At 36.8% G+C, this 21652-nt stretch overlaps 1 long non-coding RNA gene across 6 annotated transcripts; it reads left to right on the top strand.

Annotated features, from left to right (window-relative positions):
* The first annotated feature begins 5339 nt into the window (after nucleotides 1-5339).
* Nucleotides 5340-10788, top strand: LOC107828395 (uncharacterized). 6 transcript variants are annotated; one of them, XR_001657725.2, is made up of 7 exons: nucleotides 5375-5493; nucleotides 6293-6322; nucleotides 6557-6766; nucleotides 7074-7314; nucleotides 7413-7616; nucleotides 7899-8000; nucleotides 10549-10788. It is a non-coding gene; the product is annotated as an uncharacterized LOC107828395 (long non-coding RNA). The 6 variants fall into 6 exon arrangements; XR_001657724.2 differs by lacking the exon at nucleotides 6293-6322 and having other exon boundaries at nucleotides 5340-5493; XR_012703925.1 differs by lacking the exons at nucleotides 6293-6322; nucleotides 10549-10788 and adding an exon at nucleotides 8648-10542 and having other exon boundaries at nucleotides 5340-5493.
* Nucleotides 10789-21652: the final 10864 nt, after the last annotated feature.

A 21652-nucleotide genomic window follows, 5' to 3' on the forward strand; every position in this document is an offset into this window, starting at 1 on the left:
TGAATGATCAATCAATTAGCTTTTGAGTTGGAGTTACCACCAGAGTTAGTGGTGGTACAACCAGTATTTCACGTGTCATGTTATAACATTCAAGTTTCCAACACTCAAATACTCATGTCAGTTTAATACTCAAATACTCATGCCAGTTCAGTACTCAGATACTCATGTCAGTTCAGTACTCAAATACTCATGTCAGTTCAGTACTTAGATACTCATAGTAGTTCAGTACTCAGATACTCATGTCAATTCAATACTCAGATATTCAAGTCCGTTTAATACTCAGCTACTCATGTCAGTCCAATACTTAGATATTCATGCCAGCTTAGTAATTTGATATTGATGTTAGTTCAATTCTCAAATATTCATGCCAGTTCAATATTCAGATATCCATGTTAGTTCAGTATTCATGTATTCATGCCAGATCAATATTCAGTCAATGCAGTTCAGTTCAGTATTCATGTATTCATTATGTTTAGTATGCAAGTGTTAATGAAAGTTCATGGTTGCACCATACCCGTTTATGATCCGGAGTTAGCAAAAGTTACAATCAGGACAATCATTCGAGGACGAATGATCCCAAGGGGGAGATAATGTAACACCCCGAAAAAAATTCGGCTTAGGTATGAATGAGTTAAAGGAGTAGTAAGGATATATTTTGAACATGTGAAGTCCCATCGGGATGATTATGGGTGAAAATAGTTGTTTCAAAATCAAGATGGAAAGTGAGGTGCATAACATTTGACAAAATCGACTAAGTTTGCAGAAGGTTTATATTCCAGCAGGTTTTAGTGATACTGTGTAAGGAATTTGGGAAATCCCAAAACATGAAAGTTGTAGGCCTTTGAAATAGATTTCCAACGATATATTGTGAAGCCCAAACGGAGCTATGTGAAAAAGGTTATGTCCGTTTTACAGAGAGGTGTGAAACCACCGCGGTCCTGGCGCGTTTTACCGCGGCCGCGGTGGCGAGGCAGTGTCTCAGCGATTTACCACGGTCGGGACCGCAATCACGCCAACCGGGAGGCGGTGGAAGACTTGGGAGGTCATTGTTTTAGCCTTATTTCGTCCCCTACAACCCCAAAACATAAAAACTTGCTCTAGAAAGAAAAACTCTCAAAAACCTAACTCCTCAAGGGTACCTCCACCATCCAAGGTAAGTTCTAATGGTGATTCTAAGTTAATTTTAATTTCCCAACATATTATTAACATGGGTAAACCCTCCATATCATTAGATATTCGATTTGGGATACCATTGTTGAGAGAAGAAACCCTAGAACTCGAATTCAAGAAGATTGAACGTCGAAAAGGTAATATCTTCACCCTCTAATTGATTCTATCATTGAATTAATGATTATAGACTCTATTTCATGAGATATGAGTTGATGAGTTTGATAGAAAGTATGAACTGTGATAGGTTTGGGTTGTTGATTGGTTATTATTGGTTATGGGTGTTGAATACCTTATGGGTGATAAAGAATAATGTTGATTATAACCATTTGAGACTTTAGAATTTATCTAAGAGCAAATTAATGGGTTATTGGGTGTAGAGACACCATTAATAAGGGCTATGAAGCTTTATGCCACCGAGTATTTGATAAAATGCCTAATTGACCAAAACATGACTATTGTTGCTAATTTGGAATGCCTTTGACTTGTATTGATATAGATTAAAGTTGAAAGGGTTGGCGAATATTGTATTATGCTCAAGAGCAGGAAGTTAAGGTATGTGAGGCTAACTCTCTATGTTTGGGAATGTTAATGATTCTCCCTACACTACGTTTCTTTTACGACGTATCAATTGCCTTAGAAATATAGTTAAGCCTAGTTCCTTGAATAGTTGTAGAACTTCTATTCTCTAGCTTCATAACTCGTTTATGACTTTCATTCTGAATGTTGTGAGCTCAGTTCGTATTCAAAATAGACTTGGGCTTGATGCCCCTAAGTCTCAGTATAGCTTACTCAGCATGTCATAAACAGTTAAAGTTTCAGTGTTCACAACCAATTCAAGAATACATGTCTCATTCTAGTCCTATTCAGTATTCAAGTACTGTGTAACTCAGTATGATTTAGTATTCCAGTATAATGTAACTCAGTGTGATCCAGTATTCCAGCATAATGTAACTCAGCGGAATTCAGTAATTCACTATTACGTATTGCAGTATGATTCTCAAATCCTAATTTTAAACCCCTGAATGTCGAACACCTGTATTTGGTCCTGAGGCCGCAGTTAATGCTTTATGCATCTTTGGGCCTGAGGCCGCAGTTTATGCTTGCATTTTAGATCTGAGGTCATAGGTATGTATACGTATACTTGGGCCTGAGACCGTAGTTGTGCACATATATTTATTGGGCCTGAGGCCGTAGTTTATTTATTCAAATAAACAGGTTGTTCATCATTTAGAAGAGGGAGTATTCATATCCTTACTTCCTTTGTTCATTTCAGTTATCAGTTATCATTCCAATTACCAGTTATCAGTTATCATTTTAGTAATCAATTATCGGTTCAGTTATCATTTCATTTATCAGTTATAAGTTCAGTTATCAACTATCAGTTATCTTTTTAATTTCTATTTCAATAGTTATCATTTCAGTATCAATTATCAATTCTCAGTTATCAGCTTAGTTTCAGCTTCAGCATTTATAATTCTTTCTTTCAGTTGTCTTATATACCAGTGCAATTCAAATGTACTGACATCCCTTTTGCCTGGGGCCTGCATCTCACGATGCAGGTAATGATTTATAGGTTGACGATTCTGAGCGCTAGGATTCTCGTACCAGCTATTTGGTGATCCTCAGTCCTTTCGGGGGATTATCATTACTACAGTCTTCAGTATTCACATACAGTCAGTGTTTTCAGTACTCGAATAGAGGCTTCATAGACTAGAGTAATAGTTATACAAAGTCACAGGCTTTTCATATTAAGTTATGTCGGCTACAAATATGTTTAAGAATTGTATTAGTATTTTCGCACTTTGATTTATATCATCCAGACTTTCAGTATATCAGCATGTGTTAGTTTATCTTCCGCATACAATATGTTATGATACCACATGTTGATTCAGCCAGCCAGTTTGTTCGCTCGGTCACATGTAGTCAGGCACCGAGTGTCGTGTTACGTCTAGGCCCAGGTTCGGGGCGGGACATGCAGCTTCTCTAAACGTGTCACAAGTTATTCCGTTTACAGTTCGCAAATCTTTATACGATTTTGGTCCTTTTACGTTCATTAAGAGCAATCTAAGATAGTATCTTTCTCCTTCGGCTGGATGACATATCACAACTCTACCAATAACATATCCTTGTTGGCGATGTGACCACATCTTGTATGTTGTGGACCATACAAAATATTCTGGAAATTCCCGATATAATAAATTCAAAGTCATAGCATTTTCTTTTCACTATTCATTCTAAAAAATTCAGTTAACATTGTTTTTTTAATCATAGGATTATTCACAATTCTACTAATATTGTCTATATTTTTTAAGGAAACAATTTGTTGTCCATCAAGATGTAGTTGAAGATGGTATACATTTGGAATCATTTCACTTATAGGAAAAGCAAATATGCGCCACGCAGCCTCAGGTGGTGACACCCACCTAGTAGATTGATATTCTTTTATTTCATCTACTTCTATATTCGTCTCATTAGGATGTATATGAAATGCAATTTTATCATGTCCTTTGCAAATATACTTGTAAATGTACAACTTTAATATCAGAGCAAATCTCCACATTTATATGACAATTAAATTTACTAAGTAAGAATGGATTGTAAGAAACAATCCATGAATTATCAAAAAGTTGTCCTCTAATTTCCACAGATTTTCCCGTATTTCGTCTTCTGTAAATAGGGTATGAACTTTTTCCTTTAGTTGTCTTTTCAGCAAACTCTTTTGGAAATTTAAATTTACAATGACCGTTTTTTTATTCATACAGAGGCTTGTTGGATTTAATTGACCGCAAGGACCATGTAGCATGTGTTGTGTAACAAGCTTAAATAAATCAGAGTTTCTTTTAGGATCCGGTAATTCAGCACAAACAAATTTATCATATGCTTCAGGAGTCAATAGTTTGTATTTTTCATCGCGTATAATAAGAAAATGAGCATGCAGAAGTCCCCATATTTGGAATTCGACCGTGTACATAAATGTTGCAACTTTACCAAATATTTGTCTTTTTAGTATATCCTTTTGAAGCTCTTCTAGTTTTGCTCGAAATATTCGGCTAACTAAATCGGGTCTATTCTGAGCTTCATCCGTCGACAACAAGTTTTCTTGAATTTCAGGCCAAGAAGGGTTACATGTCATAGTTAGAAATATATTGGGCATTCCAAAACGCTGCACTAATGCAATAGCATCCATCTACCGGCGACGCATATATTTTGGTCCTCCTATGAAGCTAAGTGGAAGTATTTTGTTCGTACCTACCTGTGAGCCTTCTCTCTCACCGCGTCATAAAATATCTAAAAGTCCTGCTAACACGTCCATCTTGAATAAATCTTGATTGAAAAAAGGAAAATTTAATCTTTGAGTTTCAACTTTTATCCATTCGTTTACAGCATATTATTGAAATAATCGTCCTGAATGTAAGATTATATTTTCATCATCTCTAATTTGGAGTTGATAACAATAATATTCACGACAGGAAACTGTTTTTCTTTTTCGTTTGCCTTTTTGCATCACTTCAGCTTCCATGTCAAGGAATCCATCAATTGAAGTCATATTGATTACACATGGCAATTGTTCGTATTCACAATACGAATGTGTTCTAGAAGGGGTAGTTGAAGGCTTAAGTTTTTGAATACCACAATGCCAACCATTTTGACCGTAAGGGAACAGTAATGGATATTGCAATGGGTCATAACATCCGTAATAATAATTTACCAGCTGGCTTCTATCACTTTTTGTATATATTCGGATATGTGGTGTAGGGATACAATTATTGGTATCTTGTTCTACCCATATTCCTGCCACTTCTGACGTAGTTGGTATATTGTATATTCATTGATCTAGACCAGCATCACACTTAAGCGCAGTGTAGAAATCTGATAATTGTGGGATATTTTTAAGGATTTCAAAAACGTAGTGTAAGGATTGGTTTTTAATATTTCCATTAAATTTTTCCCAGTATCCTCGTTCAATTTATTGGAACATCACTACAACAAAAAAGTCTTTAGCGACAATTATTTAGCGGCAATAAGACAATTGCCGCTAATTTATTTACGGAAGGCAAATATTACTGGCTAATGAATATTGGCTGCTAATTACTATGTATTAGCGTCCATTCAAGAGGAAAAGCCGCTAAAATAATTATTTTTACTTTTCATATTCCCTCCAATTTTTTCTTTTCCCTCGCACCTAAATTTTAGTACTTTATTTACCCTAAAGACTGCAAACAAGAGAAAAAAAAAAAAAGCTACGCTCTAAATCATAGAAAGTATCTTCTCAATTTGGTGGCTCTCTGCAACCAAAATTTTTGGCCACCATAACAATTACTGGTGAGTTGTCTTTCTTTATATTTTTATTTCTATCTTTAGGGTTCAATTGGATGATTCAAAATTGAAAGTCGCCATAATCCTTTTTGACCAAATAAAACAAAAGGTTACCTTTGATACCTTCTTGTTCCTTCTTCATATTCAATTTCAATATATTCATCGGCTAGACTCATTTAAAGTTCAGCTCAAAGTATATGTATTTTTTCTTTTTCTTGATTTTTTTCTTTGAATTTTTTAATGATCATGGTATCTGGACCAATTTACGCGCAAAATAACTAAATTTTGTAAAAAAAAAAATTTGGCTTTGGAGTTATTTGGGAAGATTGGAATATTTGTATCGTTTTGATATGTTTATGAGTTTTGTTCATGTGGGGTATTAGCTATAGTTAGGAATTTTGCCTTGAATTTGTGAATTTGGGATTCTGAATCTTATTAGATTCATATCTTTTCCTCTTTTTGAAATTTCCTTGGAAAATAACCCTTCTTTTTCTCTAAGAAAATTGGGGTTTTTTCTTTGCATTTGTTTCTGGAATTTATTGTGAAGTCATAGAACATAAACTTGTGTTATCATAATCTTGTGAAAATATTTTCAGTTTGTTTTGGTGAGAGTATAGTCTCAATTTTAGCTGCATTTTGTTGTGATCTTTTACTGATTTTGCCACAAAAATTGATGAAAAGTTACTTTAAATTAAAGTATTGACCAAAGATAACTGGTTGGGTCTAAATCCTTTAATTTGAAATAAATATTACCTGTTAAACCATTTAGTTGTTAACACTTTGCTTTGCTCCATAATTTTGGCAGTTGGTTTGCTTTGAATTATTTATACTTAAGGTATGTGATCAGAGGTCATGAATCATTATTGTACAAACTGTTTTTCGTTTGGATTATCCTTGTCAAAAATAATTGTTCCCTTATTATCATCTTTTATGTTAATGTAAATTGTCTTCGAGCTCAAGTATCTATCTCTATTAGTGGATTATGTGAAAATTTTGATTGAGTGGCAGTAATTTTGACAACCTCCAGATACAATTTTTGTCTTCTGTCCACTTTCACATGTTATTGCAGCTTGTTAATTACTTTATTTTGGAGAAGGAGCTATGCGAACTAGAGGTGAAAACAGGATGGTTATTCAACAACATGATGATGCAGATACGCGACCTTATATTGAACAATTGATGAATGGACTGAACTGATCTCAAGTACAAACACATGATATTCAATCTAATAAAATGAATAATTCTACCGATACTAAGGTTCAACAGAATGATGAATCAGGTAATACTTTTTGTTTATCTACTGGACATGTTAGTTCATTTACTGAGTGGTACATTGTTCTTATTTTTATTGTTCCTTGAGATTTTCTATAAATATTTTTGTGTTGGTTGCGTCCTGCACTCCCATGCTCTTACTACAAAAGTATATACCACTTAAAAAATTTTATTTCGTAGTATATTTTGCTATCTTTGAGATTTTTTGGTGATAACATCTTATAGTAGATTAAAAGAAAAATAGAAGATGTTGCACTAATTTGGAAAGCAATTGTTCCATTCTCTTAATGATCATTAAATCTTTTTCAAATCAGGTAGTTCAGAGGAAAGAAAGGTTTGTGGACCCACAATATTAAAAGATATCCGGAAACTGCCACCAGGGAATACAATTGCTATACAATTCAATAATCGTAACCAACCATAAGAAAAGAGGGTCGAAAGCTTGCTAGATTTCTAGGCATAATCGCTAGATCTCCAGAACTAACACCTCTAAAAATAGATGATTGGAGAAACTTTGCCAAAGATGAAAAGAAGAAACTGGTCGAGTTTGTGAAGGTATGGAGTTATTATTATTCTTATGATGTGTGAATATAATAATATATTATTTTATTATACGTGATATTATCTTTTGATTGTTTTCTTTTATTTCACAGAAGAAGTTCTCTATCCCAACTCGTGGAGAAGCATATGTCATAAAGTCAACAAGAAAGAAATGGAAAGATTACAAATATGACTTGAAAAATGTGTATACGACAAAATATAAGACGAAAGATGCTTTGCTAAGAAATAAACCAAGTCGTATACCATGAGATCAATGGACCGGTCTGGTCTCTTATTGGCTTTCTGATAAAGCGAAGGTATCAATTTTATACTTTTAAAATACACATTTAATTTTTATTGTGTGATCGTTTTTGTTAGTTTTTATGTATAAATTATTAGATATTACTTTTATGTTGTAATGATAGAAGCCTACCCACGCAAATAGAAATAACAGATCAAATCAAAAGATGCCTCATATAGGAGGGGTCAAAAAGTATTGCCACATTGATGGATGAGAAAGTATTCTTGTATATATTTTAAAATTTAATTATCTAAAACTCTCTTTGTTATGCATATTTGACATTATTATATTATATTAGGCTGAAAATGGGGTAAAGCTTACATGAGCACACATTTTCATATTAACTCATAAACAACGTAAGGATGGTAGGCCACTGGATGCTGAGTCTGCAAGGACAATCGTAAGATTTCTTCTTTTTTATTTTCTGAATTTTGGTTATCTTTCCAGAATTGGGATTATGAGAACTTTATTTGCCTTTTCTGATACTATCATTTGAAATTATATGTAACGATCTAGCTAGTCACTAGAATCGTGAACCTCATGTCGCAAAAAATTGCCTAATATTTTGATTGCGTGAGACATAACTAAAAGTGAATACTATAAGAAAAAACAAAAATCAGCTTTAATTGCCTTAGTATACTTCTCATATGACAATGATGAAAACCTAAGATTGAGATAATAGCTTAGAACATAGTGACTTAGGCCATATTGTCTCTTAAAAACTGCAAACTTGGGACCAAAGCGAAGGCTATGGAGTTGTTTAAATCCAAATTTATGATATCAAAGAGACTAAAACTTTAGTGTGTATGGAGATATTATTTTTTACACCTCCCATAATGTGCTATGGTTGGCTACATCTTAGATATTATTTTGAATTATGACAATCAAAATAAAATGGCAAGGAAATCATTGATGGAATAAGGACACAATATTTTAATATGTTGGAGTTTGAATAGTTGTTTGTTTATGTGGTGCACCCTAATTAACATTAGCCAATGTTTTGTGTACATTATCTGGAAGTTCCTCTGATTAAAATATGACTTTTAGGTCATTATGAACTATTTCCAATCAGATTGAAGATGTTGGCAGCAATAGCAATAAAGCTTGTCACAACAGCCTGAACAATCATGACCACTGTGATTATCTTGTCTTTCCTTGAAGATAAACCATGGACATCTCTGCAAAAAATGAATTAAAATGTTCACCACAGAAAAAGAATAAATAAAGGCCTTAGAGCAATTGCACCTGGCAGCATGTGGTTGTTAGGTAGGTGGCCAAACGACCAAGTTGAGTTCATTGGGCCTTATCAGTCGATAGGCTCACTGGGCCGGTAGAGGCACCCCGACTATCTGAGTATAACTTCAACATTGATGGCCTGATCAGTGGACTATTTGGACAGTTCTCAACTTGTTCAAGCATTGTCTTATCACCTGTAGCAGCTACACTATCCAAAACATCAACACATTCAAGTTCTTACCTCTCATCATGCACAACAATAGATTTAAAGCCTGCTGGTTTTCAACTAGTTCAGCACGTGAAATAGTTGCATCAGTCATAGTGTTAATCTGTCCCCGTCCATTATTAAGTTGTTGCATAGCTTTATTACCTACGACAAACTTGAGTATATCGTTGATCTGAAATACGATTAGCAGTAGGGTTTTTATAAACCTATTTTTCCCCATCGCAAACCTGAGAAACCCTATTCAAAGTTGTAGTTTTAGAGCCTGCTATTTTTTCAAACAATTCAGCAGGTACAACAACTGGTTGATCATGTACATGCACCAACTGTTGTTGAACAATAATCTCAGTAGGGAATTCCAAAACCTTTGTACCATTTGTTGCCTTAGGATCCTTCAAATCAGCAGCTTGTTCAGTAGATGATTGAGCTCGATTCCCATTAGGAGTCGGAGCATAAAGTACCTGCTGTCCAGCTGCATATATTGAGAGTACCATCTTTTATCTTTCTCATATGTTGATAGTTGTATCTTAGATTGTTCATGTTCCTTAGTGATCAGCTGTCTAGCTGCATTAACGTATTGCTCAGCATCTATAGTTATAGAAGTCCTAGTTAAATTTCGATCAACCACAGGTACTGTTGCATTCTTCAAAACATGAGAACCCCTAACTACAGTAGCGTCAACAGGGCCTGTAGAAGAACTAGAACCAGTTGTTATTCTCAAGATGCCTCTCCAACAGAATATAATATATGTCCAAGTTCTTTTCCTTTCACTCCTTCCCTTTTATTGTTCTTCGAAACTATTATTGGCTTGCTATATGCACACATAACAAATGTGACTTCCAATCTTGTATGGCAAGGCGTAATGTGTGGTTTGGGGTAAGCATCTTGTGCTGCAGTCTCTGTTTCATCACAGGTGACACATTATGTCTGTTAACCCATGCCTTCACTGCTCTATGCTCATATGTAAAGAGATCAGCTGCTATATGTGGGTTTTCCATTACTTCTTGCAAAGATGTCGCGTGATAATAGACAAGGAAGCAGAATGAGATGCATGTTAGTAGAGAAAAGGACTTTATAAATTAGCAGGTCATCTCCTGGAATTTGAATTCTCACCTGAAGGATTGGACAGAAGTACTGGCTAGGTTCCTGGATAAGGTTCTTCTCTACCTTGACATGCATTTCCGCAATACATGAGAAAGAGTTCGAGTGGTTTTCACCTTTATTGCCCCGGAGATCTTGCACACTTTTGAAAGCTTAAATCTTTTTCTGATTTGCTTGATATCTTGAAAATTCCTCTCATTTACTTCTTATCTATACTATTGCAGTTTGATTTGTTTCAATCGGATTTGTTATGTCTTATTCTATAGAAAAAATGGAACTGTCATTCTATAGTAAAACAACTTTAGCTTGGGGCAATGTTTGCTCGATAAACATCCCAGTTGAAGACTATTATATTTCATCTATTGACATAGTTATTTTGTAATTTCAGGTCATGCAGTCTGATGATCGATAATTTAGCCGGTGGAAGATTTCAAAATGATGAAGCATTACAAAAATTATTTGAAGACCATTATTTGTTAGGATTAGTTATATAATGACAATGCTACTTGCTTCAATGTCACGACCCAATTCCCGAACCCGGTCGTGATGGCGCCTCTCTTGAAAACAAGGCCAGCCAGTCTAACCCAATTCATCTTTTAAAGCAGTTAATTAACACAAATATAGATAATAATGTGGAAGTCCAGCCCGACACAGTCCTAACCGGGCTGTCACAAGTCACGAGCATCTATAAGAATGAAATTTCCACTTTACAGTTTAGAAATACACTGAACAATAATAATGAATAACATAGAAAGACAGTGGTGTTGCGAACGCTGGCAGTCACCTCGCTAAAACCTCTATAACTCTACCTCCATGCAGCCAATACCCGCTACTGGGTGAACAAATACCTTCAACTGCATGCAAGGTGTAGGGAGTAAAGTGAGTACTCCAACTCAGTGAGTAATAAAGGTAAATAATAACTGAGCAGCAAGAAAACACGTAAAGCAACCAACATGCTATATAGAAGCAGTGTAAAACTCCTTGAGAAAAATCAGTGAAACTGTGAATTCTTTAGAAAATACCTTGGCTCAGTTTTAAACCTCTTTTGAAAATGATCTTTTCAATAGTTGTGAAATAATTTCAAAACAATTAGTGCTGCTATGCACAGAAATCCGCCCCTCGGACACAAATACCACAAGTAAACAAGTAAAAGACAAGTGAGTATGCAAAATGAACATATAAACCTCGCCCCTCGGGCAATCATATAGAATAGTACCAGCCCCTCGGGCACAAATTAGTTCCTGATCAGCCATTGTTACCGGACCTCACGGTGTTATTCCTGGTCAGTCATTGTTACCTGACCAAATTGCATGATACAGTGTCATTGTTACCACTGTCCTGGTCAGTCATTGTTACCTGACCAAATTGCATCATACAGTGTCATTGTTAACACTGTCTCAAATCACATGGGTACCCGCACTCACTGTGGGTGTACAAACTCCGGAGGGGCTCCTACAGCCCAAGCGCAATAATAACATAAGGCCTGAAAGCCTTCTCACTTCACTCATAAGGCTTGAAAGTCTCCTCACATCACTCATAAGGCCTGAAAGCCTCCTCACATCACTCAAACCACCGCGTGGCATAAATAGTAACTCAGGCCCTCGGCCTCATGTCACTCAGCATATCCTCACATATGGCCTTTGGCCTCACTCAGTCCGAAAATCATCACAAGCCCCTTGGGCATTTGTAAAACAGTAGTTCTAAGCCCAAAACATCATTTAGAAATATCATTTGAGTTTCAAATCTGTATAAAAGTGGCTGAGTTTGGAAAACAATAATCATCAACAGGACTGAGTTTAAATATAAGTCAAAACAGTGAGGAAATAGTGATAAAAATTCACGAAGGATTCAAATAATTGGCACGAAGCCCAAATATGGCAAACAGTCCAAATCATGATGATAACAAATCAGTTTCAATCAAATATGCAGTAAAATCATCAATACGGGATGGACCAAGTCACAATCCTTAGTAGTAAAGGACTCCGCTCTCTTCATCCAGCGCGTGTCTCACCTCAATATAGCACTATGATGTGCAATCCGGGGTTTCAAACCCTCAGGACATCATTTACACTCATTATTCACCTCAAACCGGCTACTTCTTTAGCTCGCGACGCCTTTGCCCCTCAAATTGGCCTCCACGTGCGTCGAATCTATCCAAAATCAGAATGAATATGTCATAATATGATAAGGGAACAATGCCCAATCAAAACAATCGAAAAATACCAAAATTCTCGAAATTAGCAAAAACCCGTGCCCTGGGCCCACGTCTCGAAATTCAAAATTTTTTACATCAACGGATTCCTTATCTCTCCACGAGTCTAACCATACCAAAATTATCAAATTCCCATAACATTTCGACCCACAAATTCTCAATTCTATCTGAGAGGGTTTCTAATTTTCCCGCTAAATTCACGGATTAAATGCCAAAACTTGTAATAGATTCGAGTAATCTAACCAAAATTGAGTTAAGAATACTTACCCCATTGTTCTATCTGAAAATCTCTCGAAAAATCGCCTTATCCGAGCTCCAAATCGTTAAAAATGGAAAATCTCCCGAACCTAACATTCTGTCCGGTACTGTTCACGGAGTTACTGTTCACGGAGTTACTGTTCACAGACTGTTTACCCCCTCGTGGTTACTGTTCACGCGCGGTTACTGTTCACGGTACTGTTCACTGGGTACTATTTCTGCAATTTTTCTCCAAATTTTCCTAAGTCCAAAATCACTCTGAAACACTCCCTAGCCCTCGGGGCTCCTAACCAAACATATGCACTAACTCAACAACATCCTACAAACTTAACCGTGGGATGAAATCGCCAAAATAACGTCATATACCATGAATTAAGCTTTAAAATCCAAGAATTCTTTCAAATTTCATAAAACATCAAATTTTCCATTTTGAGTCCGAAACACATCAAATACGTCCGTTTTCAATCAAGCTTTACAGAAAGTGCTTAAACCATATATAAGACCTGTACCGGGCACCGGAACTAAAATACGGTCCCGATATCATCACTTTTTAATCAAATTTCATTTTCATTTTCCTTAAATATTTTCAGAAAATAATTTTTCTCAAAAATTCATTTCTCGGGCCTGGGACCTCGGAATTTGATGATTCTTGTTCCTATGAGTCACAAATAATGATACAAACATATCCCTTCAGTCTAAACTCAATTCGGAGCTCATTTACTCAGTTCAATACACATTTCACTCGTTAAACAATTAACTCATGTTTCGTGTGAAAAAACCCAATCGCGACTTGATGAAATTAGACCAAACTTTCCAGATCAGTCCTATAATTCATTATCAAAATTCCAGGAGTCTCGAAATCAAATTTCGATCTCTAGAACTAAAAATGGACCTTTGGATCATTACATGCTCATGCTCAAAACGGCAAAATCTTCCAAAAACTCTTCCAAAACTTATCCGAGCCTCATGTGACCCCAACCAAACATGCCAACACACCCCATAACATCATTCAAACTTTTTCCAATCAACAAAATACCTCAAACAACATCAAAACCATCAATTCACATCGAATTCAAGCCTAAGTTTTCCAAAAACTTCCGAAACACGCATTTGATCAAAAACCTGATAAAATCACCTCCGAATGACATGAAATTTGGCACACACATCCCAAATCACATAATGAAGCTACAACAACTCTCGGAATTTCATTTCTATCCTTGGATCAAAATCTCACCTATCAACCAGAAATCGCTAAAATACTACTTTCGCCAATTCAAGCCAAATTCCACACCGTATCTCCAGAACCAATTCCGATCGCGCTCCTAAGTCATAAATCACCTAATGGAGCTAGAAAAATCATAAAAATTCCGATCCGAGATCATTTACACATAAGTCAACTCTTGATCAAGCCTTTCAAATTTAAAGCTTTCAATTGAGACTATTTTTCCAAATTCATTTTGATCAACCTGAAACCCAACACCAATGATTTACACAAGTCATAATACACCACACGGGGCAAGTAATGCCCAAGAACTGGCGAGCGAAGTGCAAAAGCTCAAAACGACCGGTCGGGTCGTTACATGCTCCCCCACTTAGACACACGTTCGTCCTCGAACGTACTCATAGTTGTTCTAAAAGCCAACCAATAGCTGAATAACTTTACTATGCATATACCCCGGGGTGATCCTACATTACCCTATCTCATATAGGTCCGATAACACAATGTAACTGAAATTTCACAATCCAACCTAGCACATAAACCTTAGAACCACATTTCCACTTCAGAAATCATCTATAAGATCAGAATCTCACATCTATACTTTGAATAAGTCCGAACGAGTTGTATTCACCCATACCTGCATCGTCAGGTGCAATTATATGACATACCACATAACTCAAACATATGTAGAGATAAATTCCATTCATAGCAGTTGTACACAACAACCGAATACAGGTAGAAAACCTCTTATCAACTAAAGTCTCATTCCAGCACTTTCATATACTGCCAATGATAATGAAACACGCAATAAGCCATAACTATTTCCTAGATCAACCTTTCATGAAGCCACTTTTTTTTTCTCTAATCACCTAGAAGAAAATCGCTACACATCTCATGTTCTGCATGATGTACATAGGTATTGTTCTAACTCTTACAATATTGACATGACGGATGAGGTATGCATAAATTCATGACCACTGTCGAGACAATGATTCGTTGGTTCTATACTCCTGGCAAGAACTATCACCTCATTTTGAGCAAAATCATGGTCTTAGCTCCTTAATTTACATCATATACTCAGATTGCACTAATCTCAAATTCAATGATCTCGTTTCACCCAGTACGAACTGATCAGGCAATAAGCCACCCCAGACATAATCAAAAGTCGCATATAATGCCTCAATATGCCAATAAGCTACCAATTCGAACGCGGTACAAAAGGAAAACAAACTCTGGAAGAAATTACCAATCTCACACACTAATACAGACTTTCCTTAGAAAAAATGAAGCAAGGCATACAAAATAGCATATAGAAAACTATACTCAACATCACACTGTTGCGGCGTGCAACCCAATCTAGATAACATACCCATGGCGGCGTGCCACCCGATCCATACATAGATCTCACATAAGGAGATGCACATCGAGCCAAATTTGCTCATTACAACAAAATACCGAGTATCGGTCGTAAGCATGCTAAGTGCATAATAATATCTCTGAGGGACATATAGCGTTATAAGCTACAAATCTCAAGCACAACTGAGGTGCGATGTACAATCTGAATTTCAAGAGCCAAGATGCTCATATAACGTCATTCCTACACAGATTCTCAACACATAGCAATTTCTCAAGTCATTTCACAACTCACACGGCGCAATGAATCACTACGCGAAATATCTGACAATGAAACATCAACCTAACTACTCCTCCATGAGGACCGCATTACTAAAATTCACACATCTGGCCTGATATAGAGCCATTATTCACATTAAATCTATCCATCGACTTCAAGCCGATTCTGATCACACTGAACTAATCTGATAATCTTTCAAAGATCCATAATAACTCTCATTTTTCTCATAACACACAAGAACAACCATCACAATCGGGGTAATCCTCCCCAGTTCACAACCCAATATGCCAAGTGCCCTCCAGGCATGAATCTTTAATTTAACGACACCATCACAAACTTCATACTTGGTTTACATCTTTAATCAATCAAGTGATCACATGCCACACTTATATAATCTTCCCGTGGGACATACTCCCACAACCTACCACAACAATATCTGGAGCATACCTCCAAACCATCGATCGCACTAATGCTGAAGAGCGATCAAGAGTCATTAACCAGGACGCAAAACCCTTTTTACAAAACACCGATCTTAGGTGACGCTGAAGACAATTCCAACTTACCGTAAACATCGAAACTTATCTCCTGCTCATCCGAGCTCATGACGTCTTGTCAAAAAATTTCCTTCACTCGTGCCATTCTAGGCCTAATTTCCACAACCAGAACTGATTCACCAGCATGCATCAAATCGGAACTAACATAGTACATAACCGTACAATCCGCTAACCAATAGCAAGCTCCCCAACTTGGCTCGAAGCCATAGATCACAACACATATACTCTATTGCTGCCGTAATACCATGGTGAGATTAAACTCACTCCTTCATAAGCTTGTGGAAACACGAATCATCGGAAATTTTAACTCTTCTGCAATTTTTGCATTCACTCACACAACAGTTAAGCCCACTCTTTAGGCGACAAAATTTTTTACTAAGTCCCAAATTTTTCAAAAATTTCGGCAGAGTTTCCTTTATAATTGGGCCTATCCACCTGCCAGAGAATCACCAAAACCATCCTAACAACACGTCTGCAACTTGACAAAGCATCACAATGTATATCAACAACATTAATCTCAATATTACATGTATTATATTATCAAAATTGATACATGGACATGCGTTGCACCTATTTGAATCATAACACATAGAAAATACCTTTCAATCCTCCATTATTGGGCTATTCAACCGAGTAAGAACATATTCTTTCTTTAATGTTTTCGACCCTCAAGGTGGTCTCCTTGACTCAACGATTTCGTCATAATACATTTACAGAAGCGATCTCAGCTCCCAGACTTATCTAACTAGTATGACAAATAGATTCCCCTCATAAGCCAATTACCCACTAGCTTTACCTTTAGTTAATATTTTTTGTATACCTTCCACTGCCATACACATTACACAATCACTTAATCTTCCTGAGTCTAAACTCATACTGTAACATGAAATTTACTTCACTCCAAATAGGAGACATAAAAAGATTCTTCACACACCCATAACTTGGGACTACACATCCTATCACAATGGAAATCATACACTCAATAGTTCATCTATCATCCAGTAGACCTTCCTCGTCACTTCCAAGTCATATAGATACATCTCGCAGTACTATCATACTCCTCACGTAGCTATCCAGCCATGATTCCCACTAATAGGGACAATACCGAACATAAAGGTTCAAAACACTTGCTCGCACAATCAGCACCTCAGTGCTCAAGCCATAGGCAAGATCCGGCCTCAAGTCCTTCAGACTGGACCAACATCAATTTACAGAGATCGCATCTCGCCCCTCGATCAGGGAATTACAAGCCATCGAGGCACATCTGATACTGAGCGCTCATGCGCGTACAAAAATGCATGGAAGGAATTTCAAAAGTTTCTTTTCAAGATGAATCAAGGACGCACGATAAGAATTCAAGAATGTGAAGTTTTCCTAAAGGTTCTTCAGCCTCTCGAGGATAAATACAGACGTCTCCGTACCGATCCGCGAGACTCTACTAAACCGGCTCATGACTAGCGAGACCAATTAACCTAGGCTCTAATACTAACTTGTCACGACCCAATTCCCGAATCCGGTCGTGATGGCGCCTCTCTTGAAGACAAGGCCAGCCAGTCTAACCTAATTGATCTTTTAAAGCAGTTAATTAACACAAATATAGATAATAATGCGGAAGTCCAGCCCGACACAGCCCTAACCGGGGTGTCACAAGTCACGAGCATCTATAAGAATGAAATTTCCACTTTACAGTCTAGAATTACACTGAACAAGAATAATGAATAACATAGAAAGATAGTGGTGCTGCGAACGCTGGCAGTCACCTCGCTAAAACCTCTACAACTCTGCCTCCATGCAGCCAATACCCGCTACCGGGTGAACAAATACATACAACTGCACGCAAGGTGCAGGGAGTAAAGTGAGTACTCCAACTCAGTGAGTAATAAAGGTAAATAATAACTGAGCAGCAAGAAAACACGTAAAGCAACCAACATGCTATATAGAAGCAGTGTAAAACTCCTTGAGAAAAATCAGTGAAACTGTGAATTCTTTAGAAAATACCTTGGCTCAGTTTTAAACCTCTTTTGAAAATGATCTTTTCAACAGTTGTGAAATAATTTCAAAACAATTAGTGCCGCTATGCACAAAAATCCGCCCCTCGGGCACAAATACCACCATTAAACAAGTAAAAGACAAGTGAGTATGCAAAATGAACATATAAACCTCGCCCCTCGGGCAATCATATAGAATAGTACTAGCCCCTCGGGCACAAATTAGTTCTTGGTCAGCCATTGTTACCTGACCTCACGGTGTTATTCCTGGTCAGTCATTGTTACCTGACCAAATTGCATCATACAGTGTCATTGTTACCACTGTCCTGGTCAGTCATTGTTACCACTGTCTCAAATCACATGGGTACCCCCGCTCACTGTGGGTATGCAGACTCCGGAGGGGCTCCTACAGCCCAAGCGCAATAATAACATAAGGCCTGAAAGCCTTCTCACTTCACTCATAAGGCCTGAAAGTCTCCTCACATCACTCATAAGGCCTGAAAGCCTCCTCACATAACTCAAGCCACAGCGTGGCATAAATAGTAACTCAGGCCCTCGGCCTCATATCACTCAGCATATCCTCACATATGGCCCTTGGCCTCACTCAGTCCAAAAATCATCACAAGCCTCTTGGGCATTTGTAAAACAGTAGTTCTGAGACCAAAATATCATTTAGAAATATCATTTGAGTTTCAAATCTGTATAAAAGTGGCTGAGTTTGTAAAACAATAATCATCAATAGGACTGAGTTTAAATATAAGTCAAAACAGTGAGGAAATAGTGATAAAAATTCATGAAGGATTCAAATAATTGGCACGAAGCCCAAATATGGCAAACAACCAAATCATGATGATAACAAATCAATTTCAATCAAATATGCAGTAAAATCATCAATACGTGATGGACCAAGTCACAATCCTTAGTAGTAAATGACTCCGCGCTCTTCATCCAGTGCGTGTCTCACCTCAATATAGCACTATGATGTGCAATCCGGGGTTTCAAACCCTCAGGACATCATTTACACTCATTACTCACCTCAAACCGGCTACTTCTTTAGCTCGCGACACCTTTGCCCCTCGAATTGGCCTCCACGTGCGTCGAATCTATCCAAAATCAGAACGAATATGTCATAATATGATAAGGGAACAATGCCCAATCAAAACAATCGAAAAATACCAAAATTCTCGAAATTAGCAAAAACCCGAGCCCCGGGCCCACGTCTCGAAATTCAAAAAATTTTACATCAACGGGTTCCTTATCTCTTCACGAGTCTAACCATACCCAAATTATCAAATTCCTATAACATTTCGATCCTCAAATTCTCAATTCTATCCGAGAGGGTTTCTAACTTTTCCCGCTAAATTCACGGATTAAATGCCAAAACTTGTAATAGATTTGAGTAATCTAACCAAAATTGAGTTAAGAATACTTACCCCGTTGTTCTCTCTGAAAATCTACCGAAAAATCGCCTTATCCGAGCTCCAAATCGTTAAAAATGGAAAATCTCCCGAACTTAATATTCTGTCTGGTACTGTTCACGGGGTTACTGTTCACTGGGTACTATTTCTGCAATTTTTCTCCAAATTTTCCTAAGTCCGAAATCACTCCGAGACACCTCCGAAACACTCCCGAGCCCTCGGGGCTCCTAACCAAACATATGCACTAACTCAACAACATCCTACAAACTTAACCGTGCGATCAAATCGCCAAAATAACGTCATATACCATGAATTAAGCTTTAAAATCCAAGAATTCTTTCAAATTTCATAAAACATCAAATTTTCCATTTTGAGTCCGAAACACATCAAATGACGTCCGTTTTCAACCAAACTTTACAGAAAGTGCTTAAACCATATATAAGACCTGTACCGGGCACCGGAACTAAAATACAGGCCCGATATCATCACTTTTTAATCAAATTTCATTTCCATTTTCCTTAAATATTTTCAGAAAACAATTTTTCTCAAAAATTCATTTCTCGGGCCTGGGACCTCGGAATTTGATGATTCTTGTTCCTATGAGTCACAAATAATGTTACAAACATAGCCCTTTAGTTAAAACTCAATTCGGAGCTCATTTGCTCAGTTCAATACCCATTTCACTCGTTAAACAATTAACTCATGTTTCGTGTGAAAACCCCAATAGCGACTTGATGAAATTAGACCAAACTTTCCAGATCAGTCCTATAATTCATTATCAAAATTCCAGGAGTCTCAAAATCAAATTTCGATCTCTAGAACTAAAAATGGACCTTTGGATCATTACCTGCTTATGCTCAAAACGGCAAAATCTTCCAAAAACTCTTCCAAAACTTATCCGAGCCTCATGTGACCTCGACCAAACATGACAACACACCCCATAACATCATTCAAACTTTTTCCAATCAACAAAATACCTCAAACAACATCAAACCATCAATTCACATCGAATTCAAGCCTAAGTTTTCCAAAAACTTCCGAAACACGCATTTGATCAAAAACCTGACCAAATCACCTCCGAATGACATGAAATTTTGCACACACATCCCAAATCACATAATGAAGCTACAGAAACTCTCGGAATTTCATTCCGACCCTTGGATCAAAATCTCACCTATCAACCGGAAATCGCTAAAATACTACTTTCGCCAATTCAAGCCAAATTCCACACCGGACCTCCAAAACCAATTCTGTTCGCGCTCCTAAGTCATAAATCACCTAATGGAGCTAGAAAAATCATAAAAATTCCAATCCGTGATCATTTACACATAAGTCAACTCTTGGTCAAGCCTTTCAAATTTAAAGCTTTCAACTGAGACTATTCTTCCAAATTCATTCTGATTAACCTGAAACTCAACGCCAATGATTTACATAAGTCATAATACACCACACGAGGCAAGTAATGCCCAAGAACTGACGAGTGAAGTGCAAAAGCTCAAAACGATCGGTCGGATCGTTACATTCAAACAATATAAGTTTATTTTTTAAGCTACCGTGATATTACTATTTTGGCTTAGTATTTCCTTTTGTTTTTTAAGATTTAATGAGATACATTAAGTTTTTATGAATCAATATTATTATGTTTTATTATTTGGATCAATTTTTGAATGAATGTAGTAGCTATTATCAATGGTGGTTAAACTATTGTCATTATAGCTTGTGACTTAGTGACAATTTAACAGAATATACTAGCTACAAAAATAGACGATAAAAGCGCAAATTATGATGTTTCCACGGGGGATATTGTAGCCATTATAATTGCTGTTAAAAATAATTTTAGCGGCAATTTGATTGAATTTACTAGCTATCAAAATGGATGCTAAAAAGGCGTACTAATTCATTTTCAAAAGGAATATTATAGCCATTTTAATTGCAACAAAACAATTACCGCTAAATCTATGGACCTATAGCGACAAATATTTTGAATTTAGTGGATATAAAAATGGACGTTAAAAGAGCATTAGTAGCTGTTTTTAGATTAGATTTAGCAGACATTATAATTGCCGCAAACAATTGTCGTTAAAGCAAATCATATTTAGCGGCAATAAGTCAGACTTTTACCAGCTTTTGTGAGAAACGCCGCTAAAGGCTTTGTCGACCCCAATATCAATGGCTAAACATCAATGACCGGTAAATGGTATAGCGGCAAT

This window comes from Nicotiana tabacum, chromosome 20 (assembly GCF_000715075.1).
Source record: "Nicotiana tabacum cultivar K326 chromosome 20, ASM71507v2, whole genome shotgun sequence".
Taxonomy (NCBI): Eukaryota; Viridiplantae; Streptophyta; class Magnoliopsida; order Solanales; family Solanaceae; genus Nicotiana; species Nicotiana tabacum.